This window comes from Bos mutus, chromosome 21, assembly GCF_027580195.1.
Source record: "Bos mutus isolate GX-2022 chromosome 21, NWIPB_WYAK_1.1, whole genome shotgun sequence".
Lineage (NCBI taxonomy): Eukaryota > Metazoa > Chordata > Mammalia > Artiodactyla > Bovidae > Bos > Bos mutus.
In genome coordinates, this window is record NC_091637.1 from 34,352,741 (window position 1) to 34,373,299 (window position 20,559).

Consider the following 20,559-nt stretch of genomic DNA (forward strand, 5'->3'; position numbering starts at 1 on the left):
TTAAAGGGCAGCGAGGTAAGATGTTCTCGTTCTCCAACATGAACATTTTCGGTTTCTGGTACTTGAACTGGCACTTGCCTTGTGTGTTCAGGGGACAAGGAGGGGTGGTAGGGACTTATTAAAACTGCAGATGCCCTGTGGCAGTGCCTTCATTATCCTGCAGGTGGATCTAAGGTGGTACAGCTGATGGGGCTTAAATATTTCTCACATGAGAGGTAAAGGCCACCTCTGGTCAAACAGAGATACCTCCTATTTAGCTTAAGATTATTAGATAACTGATTCATCTAAACTTCATTCACTCACCACACTTCACATGCAATCTTCTGATCATCTCTGGCACTGGCTGTGACAACACAAGTAATCTGGTCTATGTGACAATCATATGCCCATTGCCAACAAGTAACCAGAATGCCTGGTTTTAGACTTCACCCTCTCAAACTAGTTACTGTGACTTAACCCCAAGGTACATATACTCAAAACCAGCTGATACTAAGTTTTAAGAAGTCTCCAAGTTAACAGCAAACAGGATACATCCAGGAAAACTTTGCGGGGGGAATGGGGGTGGCAGTGGAATTAGCTGGTCTCCCCTAGTGCATGGGAAATCTGAGGTGACCCCAAATAACTGATAAATAAGAGAAATAAGGTTATTCTCTAAGATAGGACTTCTGTACGCTGGCACTTAGTTTTTGAAATTCCGCAAATGCACCTTGACTTTCACCTTTAACTAGATGACACTGATCACTCAGCTCCCACTGCCTTTTTGGTTTTAAATCCACGTGTCTAGCTGGCAACTGAGCATTTCCTCTAAGAGTTAATTTAGATTCCACCTTGTCTCTCAAAACCTCCAAGTCTCCATAACAACTAACCAATCACCGAGGTCTGTAGATCCAGTTCAGTATTTCTGGGCTCCACCAGATCTTCTCCATCCTCGCAACCTCTACCTTGGTCTGCATCTCCATCATCCCTGGTTTGAATGACTTGGATGCCCCCTAAAAGAGCATCTATGGCACTGCTATGACAACACAAGTAATCTGGTGTTGTGATAGAACACCAGATGGAACCACTTCCATCTTGCTTCCACTGTCCCTCTACACTGTCCAATGTAATATTCTAAAGGATAAATATGATTCAAGTTTCACTCTATTCAACTTTTTTTCCTCCAGGCTTCAGGTCCTGAGAGAGAGGCTTCAGGTCCTGATTTCCTTGACAAGGAGCTGCGGAATGCTATACAAGCTGAAGCCAAATTAGAGAAATGTTAAATTGCTTCCCTTAAACTTCATAGTATTTAAGTACTCAGTGTTACAAGTGAGACATTATCACGCAATCATTAAACTTAGAGATAATCTAAAAATGGTAATTGTACTCCAAAGTCAAAAAATATCACTTAGTAGCAAGAAAATACGCAACTTGTTAGGCAGTAAAAATCAATTTTATTTTTTCTGGTGTCATAAGACCAATGAGATAATGTGAGGTCAAATTTAGCTACTTTATAAAAATTTACTCAAGTAAATTTATAAACTTTATAAAAAGTATACTCAAATAAGGGTTACTGATTATTATACTGTTGCTGCTGCTAAGTCGCTTCAGTCGTGTCCGACCCTGTGCAACCCCAGAGATGGCAGCCCACCAGGCTCCCTTGTCCCTGGGATTCTCCAGGCAAGAACACTGGAGTGGGTTGCCATTTCCTTCTCCAATGCATGAAAGTGAGAAGTGAAAGTGAAGACACTCAGTCGTGTCCGACTCTTAGCAACCCCATGGACTGCAGCCCACCAGGCTCCTCCGTCCATGGGATTTTCCAGGCAAGAGTACTGGAGTGGGGTGCCATCGCCTTCTCCAGATTATTATACAAGGATGGTGCAAAAGTAACCATGGTTTTTGCATTGTTGAAGTTTGTCGGTTGATACTGGAATGCAGTTTTTTTCTTAATTTATTTTTAACTGAAGGATAATTACAATATTGTGCTGGCTTCTGCCACATACCAACATGGATCAGCCATAGCTATACATATGTCCCCTGCCTCTGGAGCCTCCTCCCTCCTCCCATCTTATCCCATCCCTCTAAGTTGTCACAGAGCCTCAGTTTGACAACAAATCGTCACCTCAGTCATACAGCAAATTCCCACTGACTGTTTTGCATATGTTAGTGTCTACATTTCCATGCTGCTCTCTCCATTTGTCCTACCCTCTCCTTCTTTCCCACGGCCATAAAGTCTGCGTTGCCTTTGTGGCCCTGGTTCATCAGTACCATCTTTCTGGATTCCATATATATGCACTAATATACTGTGTTTGTTTTTCTCTTTATGACTTACTTCACTCTGTATAATAGGCTCTAGGTTCACTCACCTCATTAGCACTGACTTAAATGTGTTCTTTTTTATGGCTGAGTAATATTCCTTCATATATATGCACCACAACTTCTTTATCCATTCATCTGTCAATGGACATTTAGGTTGCGTCCATGTCCTAGCTACTGCAAATAGTGCTGCCATGAACACTGGGGTACATATGTCATTTTCAAATATGGTTTTCTCAGGGTATATGCCCAGGGGTGGGATTGTTGGATCATATGATAGTTTTATTCCTAGTTTTTTTAACCAACACTTCAAAAGTTGAACAAACTGGGCTACAAAGTTTTGCCGTATCTGCCATATTCACCTGAACTCTCAGCAACTGACTACCACTTTTTTAAGCATTTCGACAACTTTTTGCAGGGAAAATGCTTCCACAAACCAGTAGGAGGGAAAAAATGTTTTCCAGGAGTTCATCGAATCCTGAAGAAAGGATTTTCACACTACAGGTATAAGCAAACTTATTTATTATTGGCAAGAATGTGTTGATTGTAACAGTTCCTATTTTGATTAATAAAGATATATGATTAATAAAGATATATGTGAGCCTAGTTTTAAGGATTTAAAATTCACAGTCTGAAACCACAATTATGTTTGTACCAACCTAATAAATATGCAATTCTACTTCTACTTATACAACTTTACTCTTAGATTAGACAGTTCTCAGGATAAAAACTTTAGTCTCTCCATACATGTAAGCGTGAGAATAAATTAAATAAATTAGGCTAATGTTTCAATCTATCATTTTTTTTCATGCAGTTCAACTACTACTCTCAACTGAAAGTTCTTAGAATTTAAAAAGTGAGTTAGATAAGCCACTAGAATAGACAGATAACTTTAATCTGGTTATAACATTCAAAGTTGAACATTGCAGTCACTACAAGTTCATCATTCTTTTTTGGTAGAAACAACACGGGCTAAGGAATGGGTTTGACAAAACTAGATGGGGATGGTAGACAAGCCAAGAGTCCAAATTTGAGACTTAACAAGATTTACAAAGATTGAGATTAAATCAATAAGTCATACAGAAAATCTGCTAGAAATATCCTAGAAGGAGCCAGAAACTTCCAAACAGGAAAAATAAAAATTTTAAGTATGTAAGCTAAAAGCATTCCCTATTCTGTTAGAAAAAATATTTGGAGATAGACCAAAAAATATCTTAAGGGGGGAATTCCAAACAAAGACTGTGTACATGGACATCAGTTGGGATGCCAGGTCCTGATAGATTCAGGTGATCTGGGCAGGGGAGGATCTGGGACTTGTTTTCTTGATATCTTTGATGTATTCTACTGAATAACCAGGTAAAGAACCACTGTCTTAAAAAAAACATCTGTATTTAGTGAATTATTTATACAATAAAGACTCCATAAACATGTTTTGAGAGTACATGGCAGATGCTCTGTAAAGCTCTAGTAATGAGTCACTGAGGTTTGTACAGCACTTCATGATTTATAAAACACCTCCACACAATCCCAAGTACACAATCAAGATTGCAGCTAAATGTATCTTGCAAAGTTTGCTCCTTTTGTAAATTAGAATCTTTAGGTGTATGTGTTTATAAATGGAAAACTATGCCATTTTTAACCCACCCCTATTGATCTAAGGATTATGAAGAGGTATAATTACTTTCTTACAGAGATTAGTATTTGAACTGAAATTTTTTTAAATCAGCAACTCCACTACTAGAGAAAAAGGAAATGCTGTATGTATTAGAGATGATGCATGCTTACTTCAGATCCATTTTTAAGAGTGAAACATTATAAACAACCTAAATACCCATCAATATCCAATCTTCATTGGTAAAATGAAGTATAGCCCTTCCAATCAGTGGATTATCAAATAACTTCAAGTCATTGGTAAAGCACAGCCCTTCCAAACGATGGATTATCAAATAACTTAAAGATAGTGATTTGGAAAAATGACTGACATAATACAGAAGTTACAGAACAGAAAACGAGCTCATGAATACAAACTTGTATGTGTGTATTGATATGCATAAGGAGGTTTCTAGGAGATAGTCTGCCAAAATGTTAATCCGATTATCTCTGTATTTTGAAACAAAGAAAAGCAGTATTTTTATTCCACTATAACTTGACTTGTGTGTTAAGAAAAAAAAAAATTGTTTTTGAGGTGCATTCTTTCTCCCCAAACTGGAAGGCATAGCAAAATGTATTTTATTGAGACCCAATGATCAGTCTGCCCTCTTCTCTTTTCAACTCCTGTCCAGACATGGTGTTGGGAACCCCAAAGGTGAAAGAGGATAAATTTACATCTTCAGTGAGTTGTGAGAAAGGAGAGCAGACGCTGTGAATGATTCCAGCCAGGCCTGGAAGTGATTCTGATGAGAAGAAAATGCCACCTTTCCTCTGAGCAAATGAAGCTACATGCTAGGGCCCACAATCTTGTGAGCGGAAGTTCAGCCAGACGTCAGCCTGTATTTGCTCCCTCAGACACACTCCATGCTCAATTCAGTCGCTCAGTTGTCTCCAACTCTTTGTGACCCCATGGACTGCAGCACACCAGGCCTCCCTGTCCATCACCGACTCCCGGAGATGACTCAAACTCATGTCCATTGAGTCAGTGATGTCATCCAACCATCTCATCCTCTGTTGTCCCCTTCTCCCGCCTTCAATCCTTCCCAGCATCAGGACCACTGCAGAAATAGTACAACCACACACAGCAACCCTGGTCGTGACCCTTGGCTCTTTAAGGAAGGACAAGAGGAAGGTCTTTTCTACCATCAGGCTACCAAATACCATTAAGACCTGGCTGGCTTTCTCTTCCATGTGTATACTAACCCTCCTCTTGTAGAAGACATTACGTTCACAGGATCCTCCAAGCCAGTGACTCATGTCTGCTTCAATTATAAATCTAGACTATTGTCTTCTCCTCTTTCCTTGTTTATATGTTCAGTAAGCACATGCTTCTTGTCGGCTTAATATCCAAAGAACAAACCCTACTCTGCACCCAGATCACAGGACCTATATTTACAGAAGTTTATTTACATGGTGGGTGGACTTTTTTAGCTGCCTTAGAGATCACTTCCCTAACTTTAACAGATGATATGATAAAGCCAAAAAAATAACATTACCAACAACAAAAAAAGGGTGCTGGGAACATGCCATTCAGAGGATTTGCTGAAGGATTTATTCTGTAATAGAACCTCCACATGCACAAGCTTAAATTTCCAGGACCAGCTAAGCTAGTTCTATAGTACCCATATAGCAATTCTGAAGTGATGGGGAGAAATAAAGTACCAAAGGGAAGGGCAATTTGGGGTGTGCATAATGACAGGATTATTGATCCAAAGTGTGAGGCAGGCCTTAAAAATGAATTTAGGCTCATCCAAAGAAAGAACAGAGGGTTTAGGGAAAACAAACTAAAAGAACCTCCAGTTGTTGGCATTTTGCAATTTTCAAGTACTCATGTCACTGCGGTACCCAACAGCTAGCTGGCGAACTAACAAAACAATATGTTGGCCTGAGAGCAGTGTTTATAGACAGCACTCATAATAGACATATCTATTCCCACCAAATATGGACAAAGCCACATGAGGACTGACACCACGAAAATAAACATTTTAATTGTGTGCCATGCTTGGTACTGCTTGCTGAATTAGAATGCTTCTTCCTTGACACTGAAGATAAAAGCATAACAGAGCCTTTTTTATATTTGTTAACTCAAATCTTAGGTAAATTATAAATTCTCTTGATTTAGCTATTTATATTTTAGAACAGACCTGGAACATAATACTAGCCAATTGGCCATTGCATGTATGCTCAGTCGTGTCTGACACTTTTGAGACCCCGTGGACTAGAGCCCACCAGGCTCCTCTGTCCATGGGACTCCCCAGGCAAGAATACTGGGAGTGTGTTGCCATTTCCTACTCCAGAGTATCTTCCCAATCCAGGGATCAAACCCATGTCCCCTTGCGTCTCCTGCACTGGCAAGCAGATTCTTTACCACTGCACCATCTGGGAAGCCCTAATGCCGATGGTCAATGGCCAATTTTTTAAGGGTATAAAATGTATAAAAAATGAAAATGTAGTTAAAACAAGTTTACAGATTTTCTAAAAATCTAAAAATCAGAGCAAACCTTCTCAAAATAGTCTCCAGATATCAATTCTGAGAGCATTTCCTCCTTGAATCCCTTATTTGGAGAATATTGTCACTTTATAATTTCTTGAGATAGTTCAATTCGTTTTCTGTAATTGATGTTTTATCAGTGTTATACTCTGACATTATGTCCTTCAGAGCAATGAGGGATGCAGAAGAAATGTGACACATCCAGAAGTCCTGTTAGACACATTTACCTTGTCAACCTCAAAGACAAGGCACTCTGTCCTTCAATGACTCAGTGTTACAAATGTGATTGTCCATAAGGTCATTAAACTTCTCATACGGATTGAGCCAAGGATTGGCATTTCAACTTTAATCAGTTTCCCCAAGGGTCAAGTTCCTGATTTTGTGTCTGTGTAATGTAATCTAAATGGGCTTCCCAGGTAGCACTAATGGTAAAGAACCCGTCTGCCAATGCAGCAGACAAGAGACGCGAGTTTGATCCTGCATCAGGAAGATCCCTAAAGTGGGTCAGGAAGATCCCTAGTGTGGGTCAGGAAGATCCCTTGGAGAATGGCACAGCAACTGACTCCAGTATTCTTGCCTGGAGAATCCCATGGACAGAGAAGCCTGGGGGTATGGTTCATAGGGTCACAAAGAGCCAGACACGACTGAAGTGATTTAGCACATAATACAATCTGAACAGTGCTGAAGATTCTCTCCCAGCTTTTCCCATTACCTCAAATTCCAATAGGAGACACATACAATTAAACAAAAGACTTTGGTATTTGCAAGTCCTCATTAATACATTTATATGTGGGAGAGGGGAGAGTGAGAATCCATTTTACAGATGAGGAAACTAAGATTCAGAATAACTAAGCAAGTTGCTCTAGATCATGCAGCTTTTCAAGGGCAGAGCTAGGATCTGAACCTAGGAAGCATGATCCTCAGAGTCTTGTCCTACCTCACTATCTCCTATCAAGGAAACAAAAAAAGCAGAGAGAGATGAGATAGAAACACATTCCTAGTAGATCAAGACAAATTCATCTGCTTCACAGTTTTGCCTTTGATCAGCCTTGCTTTCGGTTGGACGAGTTATCATCCCTGCCCAGCCACTACAAAGATAACGAATCAGGCCGGAGTTTGAAGTCCTTTCTGGATATCTGTTCATCTGGGGTGTGCAGGTCACGCTGTGAAATTGGCAAATAGGATCACGTAATCTAGACAGAATAGAGCTTGTTTTGATTCCACAAATGAAAAATTGGGGAGTTAAGAATATGTTAATGGAGAGAGTTTATGATAAATCTCTATCTCCATAAATAGGACAGTGCCCACCGAAGCCTCACCACAGCTGTTCGTCAGCCTCCTTTGGAGACCAGCCGTTTACAACAGGAGTCAGCTCCCAGGAGGATCTTGGATGGCTGCCACCAGGCTATTTAATGAACCTTGTAGGCTATTTTCCAAACCGGAAAAGGCTTAAAAATGAAAGGCACGTATTTCAAAGATTTCTGCTTGTTCTCAGGGGAAACTCCTCTTTCCACTTCCTGAGCTATATTACCCCCTCTGGTATTTCAAAAGCACAACTTGGACCCTCCTTGGTACCTCCTGCCACACACACTTTCTGCACCTTCAATCTTCCACTGCCAGTGCTTCAGGCAACCCTAGCTGCTTCCCCAACAGCAAAGCTCCTGGCTTCACCCATTTGAAAGGCTGGCAAGAGGAATTCTTTCCACTTGACTTTACTGAGGAAGATCTCAGCAAGACCTTCCAAATGAGTCAATCAACCACCACTGCTTGACACTGTTAGGAGCCCTACCAATCAGCTGCCTATACTTCAGTTGAAAGACGTGAGCAAGTAGGTATGTGGGCATTCTTAAGCTTACACATTTAACAGCTGGAAGTGATTTAGTGATTTTCTAGCTCATTCAACTCTCTTCCTCGAATCGTACGAAAACTTAAGTCCAGAGGGTAATATCCAAATCATACAGGGTGCCAAGGCCAAGATGAGGGCTCACTATTGTTCTCCACTTTGCTGTGATGCTCCTTAAAGTACAAGCGATGACAGTAATCCTGAGTTTGTGGAAGGTGAGAACGTGTGGTGTGTCAGAAGGGAGAGAGAAAGAGAGAAAACATCATTTACTGCTGTGGGGACTCTTCTCTGATTCGTCCTCTTTTTCTTATGAATTGGCATGAACTTAAGTGTTGGACTAGACTATCCCTAGCCCATAGATTTCGCAACCTCAACTTTTGGCTCTCACCTTCTACTCCCTTGAATTTTCACAGTTTGTGTTTCTCGTTTGGGTGTTAAGTCCAAAAGCAATGATGGCTGCCCAGGTGGAACAGCTTGAGATAGTCCAAGAAGCACAGAATTGTTTTGGCCAAGTCTGAAGCCACAGGGCCCTGTGCTGACCCCAACTAACAGGAGCCCCTCCCACCATCTCAGTGCTCTGAGCCACCGGAAGGAGAACGTGCCCTGGGCAAAGGCATGAGTCCATTACCAGCCTGGGAATTAATGTTCTGGATTGGAGGGCAGGGGGAGGTGGTCTCCTGAAAGCACATGTTAATCATGTCCCAAACCTGGATGAGCCGCTATAAGGGTGTCTCAGTGCCTGTTCCAGGCCCTGGGAAACAACAGGAGAGGAAAATAGGAATATGTCAGGCCCAGTTCTTGTCTTTAGAACTGCACCCTTAGCCTCAGTGCAAAAACACCACCAGGTGCCTGCAATCTGTAATCAGTGCTCTATTAAAATGCTCTCAGAAATGCCGGAATTATCCTGATTTCCACACACAGCTGCACAAGGTCCTATTGGGTAACTGAAGAGTCTCTACAGGTTCACTTCAGACTCCCCAGAAGCAACAAACTAGAATGCCTTGGTTAGGATCCAACGTCCAATCAACAGTGATCTCCATGTGAGAGGGATGAGTGGGAAGGCAGGCATCCCCCCTCTATGCATCAGGGTTGCCACCGAACAGCCTACAAATCCAGGTCAAACTCAAGGTCCATAGGCAAATGCAGATTCTGCCCCATTCGATCAGCTCTTCTGTCATTCAATGTCAACCCCTTTCTTAATCAGCATGTTCTAGAAAACAGCTAACTTCTGATCTAACCAGCTGTGCAATGTTTGATAGGGAAGAAAAAAACCTATCAATTGAACACTACTCTAAGACTAACTCAGATTAACACTAGTGTCACACATTAACAAATTACACAGACATTCAAGCACAAGTAATCCAGCTCACCATTCAGAATCTGGAACCGGGACACAGTGGTCACTTCCCCTCTACACTCAATCTTACACATGTTGGGTGGTGAAAAGACGACAGGATTTGTCATCAGATGATCAGGTCTGAACTCTGTCTTTGCCTTTACTTGATGAATAAATTTGAGTAGAATTCTGTCTCTCTGAGCACTGTATCTTCATCTTTAAGATGGGGCAGTGCCACCTACTTCACAAGATTGTTATGAAGGATGAAGCAGGAGGGAAATGACCTCCATAGGTCAGCCTGCTCCTACCTTGAAAGGCAGAAAAGCATGTAAGCATGTCAGCTTATCTGCAAAAGCATATACATATCACAGTGCATTTTATAACGTTTTCTACCAGTGACATCTTATTTCATCTTCCCAATTTATGAAGGAGCTATCATTGTCTCTCCTAGACAAGTAAACAGAATGCAGCTCAGAGAAGGGACCTGCCTCTGATGACTCTGCTAGACTCAGCCAGAAAAGAGACAAGTTAGCTTCCTGCAATCCTGTCCTATTTCCACTGCACCTCTCTGCTTCACCATATGGAACTATCAGCTTAAGAGAGAAAACAATGACGGATCCAATTTAAGTCTGCCCCAGTGGGGATATGGGATTCCCTTGTAGCTCAGTTAGTAAAGAATCTGCCTGCAATGCAGGAGACCTGGGTTCAATTCCTGGATCAGGAAGATCCCCTGGAGAAGGAAATGTCAACCCACTTCAGTATTCTTGCCTGGGAAACCCCATGGACAGAGGAGCCTGGCAGTCTATAGTCCATGGGGTCACAAGAGTCAGACATGACTTAACAACCAAACCACCACCACCACCAGTGTGGATGGAGTGTTGTTACCCAAGGGAGATGCAGGGCTGTGCAGACATTTTAAAAAAGGGACGGGTGAGAAAAGAAAAGGCACACACAAGGAACAGAGCGGATCTGGGATAAGGCACAGTCTTACTCATCCAATAAGCAACACTGTCCTAGGCACCAGGCCACTAAGGTCACAGCAGGCCTTACAACCCAGGGAGAACAATAGCCACAAGCAAGCAATTCAGTGCAGCAGTTGAAAGAAATCAATTTAGACTGGTTTCATGGACTCAGTAATTAGCAAGGGGATGAAGAATAACACTATCATTCACCACTCACAGTCAGAAAGGGAAGCCACATCACGTGGAGCTGAAGCTCTCCGCACCTTTTAAGAGGCCAACCATCTGACTTTGATGACTATTTCTGCTCCACACACACTGTTCTTTATTATCAGAGGTAACAAAGAAATTCCACCTGGGGTCAGGAGCCTTCCTTCTTCACACGTTTACTGAATAATTACCAAGATCTGGGCTTTGCATAAGGGATGGAGATTATAGACCAGGTAGATCTATCCAACAGAAAGAGTCTAGCCAAGGAGAAGGACAAGGACAACAGGCCACCCGTGACTAAATGAGGAGTCTGATGCTGCTGTTCCACAGCCACAGAAGAGGAGAGTACTTTAATCCTTCAGAAGCTGGTGATCAGGAGCTGCTTACTCTGTTAAGCCTATCTTTGAAATGTAATCAAAGAATTTAATTATGTTGGCCTGCTGGGAATACACAGGGAGATCCACCTTGATGGAAAATTATGGAAGCTGTTAACTTTGAATGACCTGACAGATGCCTGGACTGACACCTGGGATCTGTGCAAAGGGTGTGCCCTGGACACTTCAGGAGAGATGGACACAGCTGGACCTAAGGTGAGGGCAGCATTCTGCCTGCAGGTACACATTCATTTCTGCACTGACCCTCAATTCAGTTCAGTCGCTCAGTCATGTCCGACTCTTTGCAACCCCATGAATCACAGCACCCCAGTCCTCCCCGACCATCACCAATTCCCGGAGTTCACTCAAACTCACGTCCATCAAGTCGGTGACGCCATCCAGCCATCTCATCCTCTGTCATCCCTGTCTCCTCCTGCCCCCAATCCCTCCCAGCATCAGAGTCTTTTCCAATGAGTCAACTCTTTGCATGAGGTGGCCAAAGTACTGGAGTTTCAGCTTTAGGATCATTCCACACTTTCAGAAAAGCAAGGGGAAACTCCAGGTACGTTGTGTGGTGTTGGGGGGAATGGTCAGATAAGCTGCTACAGGAAAAAGGTGGCTGAGAGAAATATAAACTCCTCAGATGTCCATTTCATCTTAAGTATGATGTGGGAGGAGGGGAGGTAAAAGGTGAACTTTTAAAATGTTCATTTATCGCCACCAGTTCACTGTAGGGGGAGTGGATAGACTGAGGTCATCAATGGATAGTTTTGTAAGAATAAATTTTCTTGGCCCATGTATATTTTAAAACTGCATATTTTAATGGAATCTAGAAAGACGGTACTGATGAACCTATGTGTAGGGCAGCAATGGGGACACAGACATCGAGACTGACTTGTGGACGTGGCTGGAGAGGAGAGAAAGCAAAGGGCGGGTGTATGTAGACAGGAACATGGAAATATACATCATCATAAAATAGACAGCCAGTGGGAATTCGCTGCATGACTCAGGGAACTCAAGCTGGGACTTGGTGATGGCCTGGAGGGGTGGGATGGGGGGGGATGTTCAAGTGGGGCGAACACGGGTAGACCCTTGGCTGATACATGTTGATGTATCAAAAGACTGTAAAACAATCATCCTTCAATTAGAAATGAATAAATTAAAAAAAACAACGCATATTTTATGTGAGACAGATTTCTAGGGAATTCCCTCGTGGTCCGGTGGCAAGAACTCCGTGCTTTCACTGCTGAGCACAAGTTCAGTTCCTGGTCGGGGAACTAGGATCCTACAAGGTGTGGCCAAAAACAAGAAAAAGACTTCTAGTTTCTCCTGAAGGTTGGGAAGATTCAGCAACACTAACCCTGCGGCTTTCTCTTCTCCTAATCCACCCACTGCACCACACACACACACACACACGCACGCACGCCAACAGCTCTCAATAACCGCTGCTGTCCTAAGGATCCCCAGCTTCATGCAGAGAGCTTAAATATATACTACTTGCATTTTTTAAATACAATTATATCTGGCCTTTCGCTCATAGCCTATGCAGCAGACTTTTTAGATTTTGTGGAAATGGCAACCCACTCCAGTACTCTGGCCTGGAAAATCCCATGGACAGAGAAGCCTGGTGGGCTACAGTCCATGGGATTGCAAAGAGTTGGATACAACTGAGCAACTTCACTTCACTTCAGAAATACCTAGAGAGCAATAAATGACATGATGCTAAACCATCATTCTCAGGATAATCACCATCTGTTTTATACCTTGTAGGAAATACCTAACACTGCACATTGTTACAAATTTGACTTTTTAATTCTGTATCTATCTATGTGTATATGTGTGTGTATGCATGCTCCTATAAACATAGAAATCCCCCTGTATCCACTTGTCATTAGTAAGCCCTCCACTCCAACACAGCAAAAGCTGGGAAGCTCTGAAGAGAAAGAGGACAGGACTGGGAACAGAAACTTTTACAAGCTAAATTAAGACTAAATAACACATGCTGGAAAAAACAAAAAAAAACACTCCAATACCTTAATTAGTTTGAGGTTATTTGGTGTTGGTTGATGGCTGCACCATTCCTTGATACGTACTTAGTTATTTGTGCTGATTTCCTCTATTCTAATTCTACCTCTCATTTATCATACAGTTCTCAATGATATGTAAATATAAAGACAGCTCACTGAACTGACTGAGATAGAAGTGCAAATGATTAAATGTAAATGCAAAAGTCATATCAATACAGTGCGGAAAACAGAATTTTTCTTTTTTCTTCTTCTCCCTATGCAATTAACTCAGAAACCACATGGAAATTAGCCAAGAAAGAATGCTCAGAGATAAACAAGCTTGATTACAGAACCCTAACCCCATAGATACCTACTCTATCTATTACAAAATTAGAGTGCTCTAAACTCTTAACAGGAGCTGAAAGAAAAAAAAAAAATCCAAAAAGATTCTGGTTTGAGATGCAGCCACTGAGCTGATAGTTTTATGCTATGTCACACCAATAACTATCAAAGAACTCATTAAAAAAAAAAAAACAAAAAACCCCGCACAACCAGAATTCAACAAGGAAAGACACAGAAGAAAAACAGAAGGAAAGGCATAGGAAGAAAATAGAAGAATCCACAGCATCAGTCTTTCCAAAGAGACAGGTCAATCAACAGCCTAAAAGACAAGTCTAGGGTAACTGTTTACAGATCAAGGAACTCATTTCATAGGCGAAGAGGAAAGGCAGCAAGCCAAGGGCTTAGCAGTCAGGGCTCCTCCAATACATCTTACTGTGTCCAAGCATTGGCCTCCCAATGCCAGCAGGAGGCTGCCTGTTACTGGATGTGCACTCTATTCCACTAGACAGAATATAGGCTGAGCTGGTGACCAATGTATATATCTCGCAGCTAGATTAAGGGGTAGAAATTTCTTTTCCCTTTTTAAAAAATGAGCACACAACAGGGTGTGTTGAGTAGTACATGTAACGTTTAGTCCATGGGTTCCAGAATGGCTAGACTGCACTGATAGAGAACCAGAGCTGAAATGGACATCACTGAGAGTTGGGGATTCAGGTCGCCTGATGGGGTCCCATGACTGCTTCTCAATGTAACAGCAGCTGACTATGACTTTTGAGTGCGTCCTATTAGGAAAGGCTAAGTGAACGTGTACTTTTACCTATAAAGACTGGGCTACGTTAGGAGAAGGTATCTTTGGAACTACATGTAGGAAGTGAGTTATGAACCAAGCCCAGAAGGCTATATTGGACAGGTCACGACTCAGAATGCCTTGCTTCTCACTTTATGGTTCTCAGGGGAGCTACCCAACTGCCTGCTTTTATAAGCCACATGGGTACATCTTCCCAGTCCCCAGTCCAAGCTGAGTGGAACACGAAAAGGCCCCTGCCATAGGAAGTGTCGATCCAGCTATAATATGTTCTTGCTTAAAAAGAGAAGCTGGGCCAATCAGATTCTAAAAGAAAACAGCAAATGAGCCAGTAGAGGTGGGAGCTGAAGCTTTGTCTCATGATGCAGAGAGAGGCTGAAAGAAGACAGATTACATAGAAGGCAAAGATATAGAGGAAACCAACCTGTAGACTGAGCAAAGGATGGTGCGGATAATGCAGAGAGAAGAAGGGGAGAGAGAGAGAAGGAAAGGAAACACCCAGAGCTTCCAGGGTACACCTGGTTTTCCAGTTCATACGCAGGGTTATGAAAAACTGCTATTTTCCTGGAGTCACTAGTATGAGTCACTCTTACATGCAGACAAAAGAACTTACTGGAAGGAATGAACATTGGCAAGCAACTTCAAATCTAAGCATGTACCTCACTTTCCCTATTCGTATGTTAGGCCTAACACCTGCCAAATGAGTTGACACAGGCCTTTGGGGGAGTATGGTCAGATTAACCTGAATATGTAATTTCTTATTATTGAGGGTCATGGACAGTAAAATAACAGCAAGTCCAGAGTTCTAAAGAAACTGAAAAACTTCCCTCGTCTATGTTACATGCTCAGCTCACTGAGCTTTCATCATCCCTACAGGCAAGACAAATCCAGTCAAAAGACATATTAATGCAAGATGACTTCAGTCTGTACTTTATGTAAGTGGGGGGGCGGTGAGAAATCAACCAATTCAGGGTTATGATTCCCACAAACTCAAACCACATTAAATATGTCAGCTAAAAAATAAAAAAGAATGCCTAGAAGGCAAACTTTGGTGACAGACAAGTAAACCTCTGAGTACTGCCTTGTCTCATGACTGCACAACCGCAGGGGCTCTCTTTCTCACACAGGACTTCCGACTGCAGAGCTGGTAGAGCTCCCACCCCACCTCCTCTCCCCTCCACATCCTCTCCCAGCTCCCACATGGCGAAGTAGCACCCAAGGGGTGCTACTTGTCCCAGTGGCCTTGTCCCAGTATGGCCATTCTTCCTCCCGCTGCTTCTCCCCAGGCTGGTTAGCTGCCTCTCTTCTGTACCACGTGTGCAGCTTTATCACTATGCCTGACACATATTAGGCAACCGTAAGTTTCTGCTTGTGGGTCTGTGTCTCCAAACAGATTCTCAGCTCCTAAATTAACCCAGGCACCTAGCACAGAGGCTGGTATATCACAGGGCTGAGAAGGCCCATCTTAAATGCATGCCTTTAAGGCCCATGCTCCCTCTTGTCCCATCTTCTTTGGGCTGGCATATTTCCTCATAAGGGTATTACTCAGCACCGCAGCCAGGCTAAAGAGACTGCTGTGACCCTCTGTTAACTTTTCTTTCCCTTGGCTCTGCTGCCTTCATACCAAACATAAAACTGACCAATCTCAAGAAGGCACGTTCTATGCTTTATATCGCCCCTAAACATATTAAACAGACTTAAAAAAAAAAAAAAAAAAAAAGTCAAAGATACAATCTTACCAGCTTACATAAAACAGCTTCAAGACCATAATCCAGGGGTCAGCAAACATAAAGAGCCACGTAGTAAACAATTTAGGTTTAGAAGCCACTGGGTCTCAGTCAGAAGTCCTTAACTCTGCTGTTACAGCATGACAGCAAGCACAGGCAACAGATAAATGAACAGGCAGCCTGTGTTCCAAGAGAACGTTATTTACAAAAACAAGTGGCCAGTCCACAAGCGGAGTTTGCAGATACCTAATTAACTCAATGGAACAAACACGTATGATGGACATACACATATGCAGAACATCAAGGCCAGATGCTGAGGAGTGTGCTGCAGTGTCTCAGACCCACATTATTCTCGAAGACAATCACCCATAAAGAACAATGAGAAATAGGCAGACCAGATGAGTATGATAAAGAAGTTACCAGCAACACCCAACAGTCAACTTTTGAGCACCTGAACTATTGACCGTGATCTTCTGTTGCAACCTCTCTGACCTTCACAGTTGCCTTCAATCAACCTTTCTCCACTACTGTGTTCTCTCCCAAGATGCTATTACTCCTCTGGGTTCTGCCCTCTGCTGTCTTCTCTCCACCCTCTATAGTTTCCCTTGGTAATTTCATTCATTCCTAAAACTTCAAGTACCACCTGTAGGCCGAAAAACAATCACAATCTTCTTCCCAGACAGACATAATGAATTTCCACCTGGATAAACCACAGACACACAGACTCAATAGTCCAAAACTGAAGAAATCATCTTCCCATAAACAGTTTCTAGTCCTGTGTTCCTATCTTTGGTAAACAGCACCACCAGACACCCAAGTCAGAAACCAGAAACACAAGCCTTCTCCTCCTCCTCCTCCTCTGCTCCCACTGATCCAGGCCATGATCCCTTACAATACATCAGTTGCCAAATCCTGCTCAATTTCACATTCTAAACCTGCATCTACCCACTTCCTAGCCCTCAATCAGGCTGTCATCATCTCCTGTCTCGAGAATAACCACTGAACCGATCAATGAGTATCCAGGTTTGCCTCAGTCCAACACACTGAAGTGGGTAGCCATTCCCTTCTCCAGGGGATCTTCCCAAGCCAGGGATAGAACCCAGGTCTCCTCCATTGCAGGCAAATTCTTTATTGTCTGAGCCACCAGGGAAGCCCCAGAGCTAGAGTTACTTTTCTCAAACGCCTGGGGCAGATTATTTACCAGCTGTCTCTCAGCCCAGGCCTGCCCTTTTGTATTCTGTTTTATGGTGCTAGAGGTTGAAATCTGCAAATCCCATTTTCCAGAATGCCTTGCAACTGCTTTCTTGTTCAGTTCTGCCGATGAGAGTCCCTGGAAGGAAATCCAAACGCAGAGACGGGAGAAGGAACTCTCCTGTTTTCCATCTCCTGTCAGACTTCACAGTAGCAGCTGCTCCAGTTCCCTGTGCTTTTGCCACTCTGTATACTTCCCTGGTAGACTGTGGTCCATGGGGTCGCTAAGAGTTGGATACGACTAAGCAACTTCACTTTCACTTTTCAGTTTCATGCATTGGAGAAGGAAATGGCAACCCACTCCAGTGTTCTTGCCTGGAGAATCCCAGGGACGGGGGAGCCTGGTGGGCTACCATCTATGGGGTCGCACGGAGTTGGACACGACTGAAGCGACTTAGCAGCAGCAGTAGCATACTACCCATGCAGCCCCCTGGATGGGGGAGCACCGACCGGCTATAAGGTAACCCCACCCAGGAGACCCAGGCCACTCCTCAGCAGTGGGCAGGTCAGCTCTATGGTGGCCTCTGCACTGCAGATGGTGACTGCAGCCATGAAATCAAAACATACTTGTTCCTTGGAAAAAAAGCTATGACCATCCTAGACAGCATATTAAAAAGCAGAGACATTACTTTTTCAACAAAGATCCATCGAGTCAAAGCTATAGCTTTTCCAGTAGTCATGTATGGATGTGAGAGTTGGACTATAAAGAAAGCTGGGGGCTGAAGAATTGATGCTTTTGAACTGTGGTGTTGGAGAAGACTCTTGAGAGTCCCTTGGACTGCAAGGAGATCCAACCAGTCCATCCTAAAGGAAATCAGTCCTGAATATTCATTGGAAGGACTGATGCTGAAGCTGAAACTCCAATACTTTGGCCATCTGATGTGAAGAACTGACTCATTTGAAAAGACCCTGATGCTGGGAAAGATTAAAGGCAGGAGGAGGAAGGGGATGACAGAAGATGAGATGGTTGAATGGCATTACCAACTCGATGGACATGAGTTTGAGTAAGCTCTGGAATTAGTGAAAGACAGGGAAGCCTGGCGTGCTGCAGTCCATGGGGTTGCAAAGAGTTGGACATGACTGAGTGACTGAACTGAACCACACCCACTCCCCTTTGCTCGTCCCATCCCAGGATGGCAGCTGCTTCCTGGAGTTACAATCCCTGTTACTTCTGCTTCCACTAGCTAGTCTTTCAGCTCTCTAATACCTTGTGTCTCCAGTTCCCTACATCTGATTGCCTCTATTTGAAGTGCCAGCCTGGCATCTGTTTTTTGACTGGATGCTGACTGATGCAGTATGTGGCACAGGGACTAATTCCCAGGAAATAAACCTGAAACATGGGATCCTGGGACTGAGTTGCTTACCTCTTGGATCTTGAACAGTAATAACCTCATGCCTCCCAATGAACTCCCTCCACAGCAGCTGCTGTGATTTTTATAGAGCATCTGCCATCACCTCAATGGCTCACCACTGCCATCAGGAGAGCAAAACCCACTAGGACTCTCGGGGTTCTAGAGCCACTGTTTCTCTCGCCAGCTGCTCTCCTTGCCACTCCTTCCTCCTCCTCACATTCCACACTCTAGCCACTCTGAACTCCTCTCCACTTCAGAAACACTCACCTCCTTCACTCTCTTCACAAAGCTGTCCCCAGAGTTGTATGTGGTACCCCTGATCCTCTCTGTTCATTCGGTTAGCTCCTACTTAGCTGACACCTTCTCCAGGAAGCCTTCCCAGATTTGCATGCAGCCTAACTTCATTACAGCAGTGACTCTGTATTTATTCTGTAGACCCACAGAAAACTTGAATTCTGATAAGTCAGGTAGTGTACTTATCTTGCTCACAGTTTTAATCCCACACAGCAGGTTTTCAATAGTTTGTTGAATGAATGAACAAATGTATAAATTATAAGGTGTATATTAATTCCTGATAGGAGATTTGGGAATGCTTCTTAAAGAAGGTAGGAATTTGCCCTGGACAGCTAGACCCAATTGCCAACACTGTAGAAAGTTTACAGAAGATATTATTCTTAGTTTCCGCAGACTCCCAAAATAAGTCAAAAGATTTATTTTTCTTTGGGGGGGTAGCCAAATGATCAAGTAGCTCTTGAAAAATAAGCTTCTTGGGAATAAAACATATCTTTGGGATTTATCCATAGGCAAACCACCTGGATAAAATGACCTTAGGACTCTCCTGGATGTTTATCAACCCACATTTTCTGCTTTTAGAAGGCCTACCCAGTTTCCAACATCTGTTCCAAAGTAAAATGTGTATGAAATCCCCATAAACTTACTTTATTGTTTTCCTTTCAAAAACCTCACACAAACCAGATTGAAACTTCTTTAAACCAAGTATGTCATAAATCTGAATGTTACTTTTAGAACTCAGTAAATGGAAAGAAAAATGCTTCAGTGAGGCAAAGATCTTTCTATTGATTTCTCTATATAGATTTACTCTATATACTAGAGCAGTAGTTCCATATTGGAACTCATTCTCGCCACCCCAAATAGTTTAAATAGAGAAATAGCTAACTTTTTCTAAAGTTTTGTATATTTCTTGGTAAAAGTACCAGATCTATGTGAATTTTACTTCTCAAAACTTATCTTTCACACTTTAAATTTATGATGAAATAGGTAGAACACTGGCCAAAAGATCCTAGGTTAACCTTTTTAATGCTTCTTGGCCATTTAATAGGCTTATTTCTGCTAAGTAAACATCATAATATTTTGCAGTTCAAAGGTTTTAGTCCTTAGGAATTTGGTTAATCATTTCCTTTTTTCCTTGATCTCTTGGTAGCAACAACATACTCAGCACAGATTAAAGATGGCACACATTCTTTATTTATTTTCAGGTAATACTATTATGGACTTCCCTAGTGGCTCAGACAGCAAGATACCTGGGTTTGATCCCTGGGTTGGAAAGATCCCTTGGAGGAGAGCATGGCAACCCACTCCATATTCTTGCCTGGAGAATCCCGGCAGGGTACAGTCCATGGGATTGCAAAGAATTGGACACGACTGAACAACTAAGCACAGCACAATAATAATATATTAAGAATAATTTTAATTTAACACTTAATAGTGTTAAAATCGCACAGCAGCACAAAAGGAGAAATCATTCCCTAAAAGCTGTTTAGCTTGTTTAAAATAGAAAGCCTTCCCCACTCCATCGCTACTCTACTCTCTCTTGACTTTGACAATGGGCTAGGGCCGGCCCTGCCCTCTTCCTCCCTTGTAGCAAATTCCTTGGGCAACTTGGAACTGTCAGCCTACCTGG

The 20,559-nt window shown here is 42.7% G+C and overlaps 1 protein-coding gene across 2 annotated transcripts in view; it reads right to left on the reverse strand.

Moving 5' to 3' along the window:
- STXBP6 (syntaxin binding protein 6) overlaps positions 1 to 20,559 on the reverse strand; it is a 277,918-nt gene that overhangs the window by 207,683 nt on the left and 49,676 nt on the right. The window lies entirely within an intron of this gene.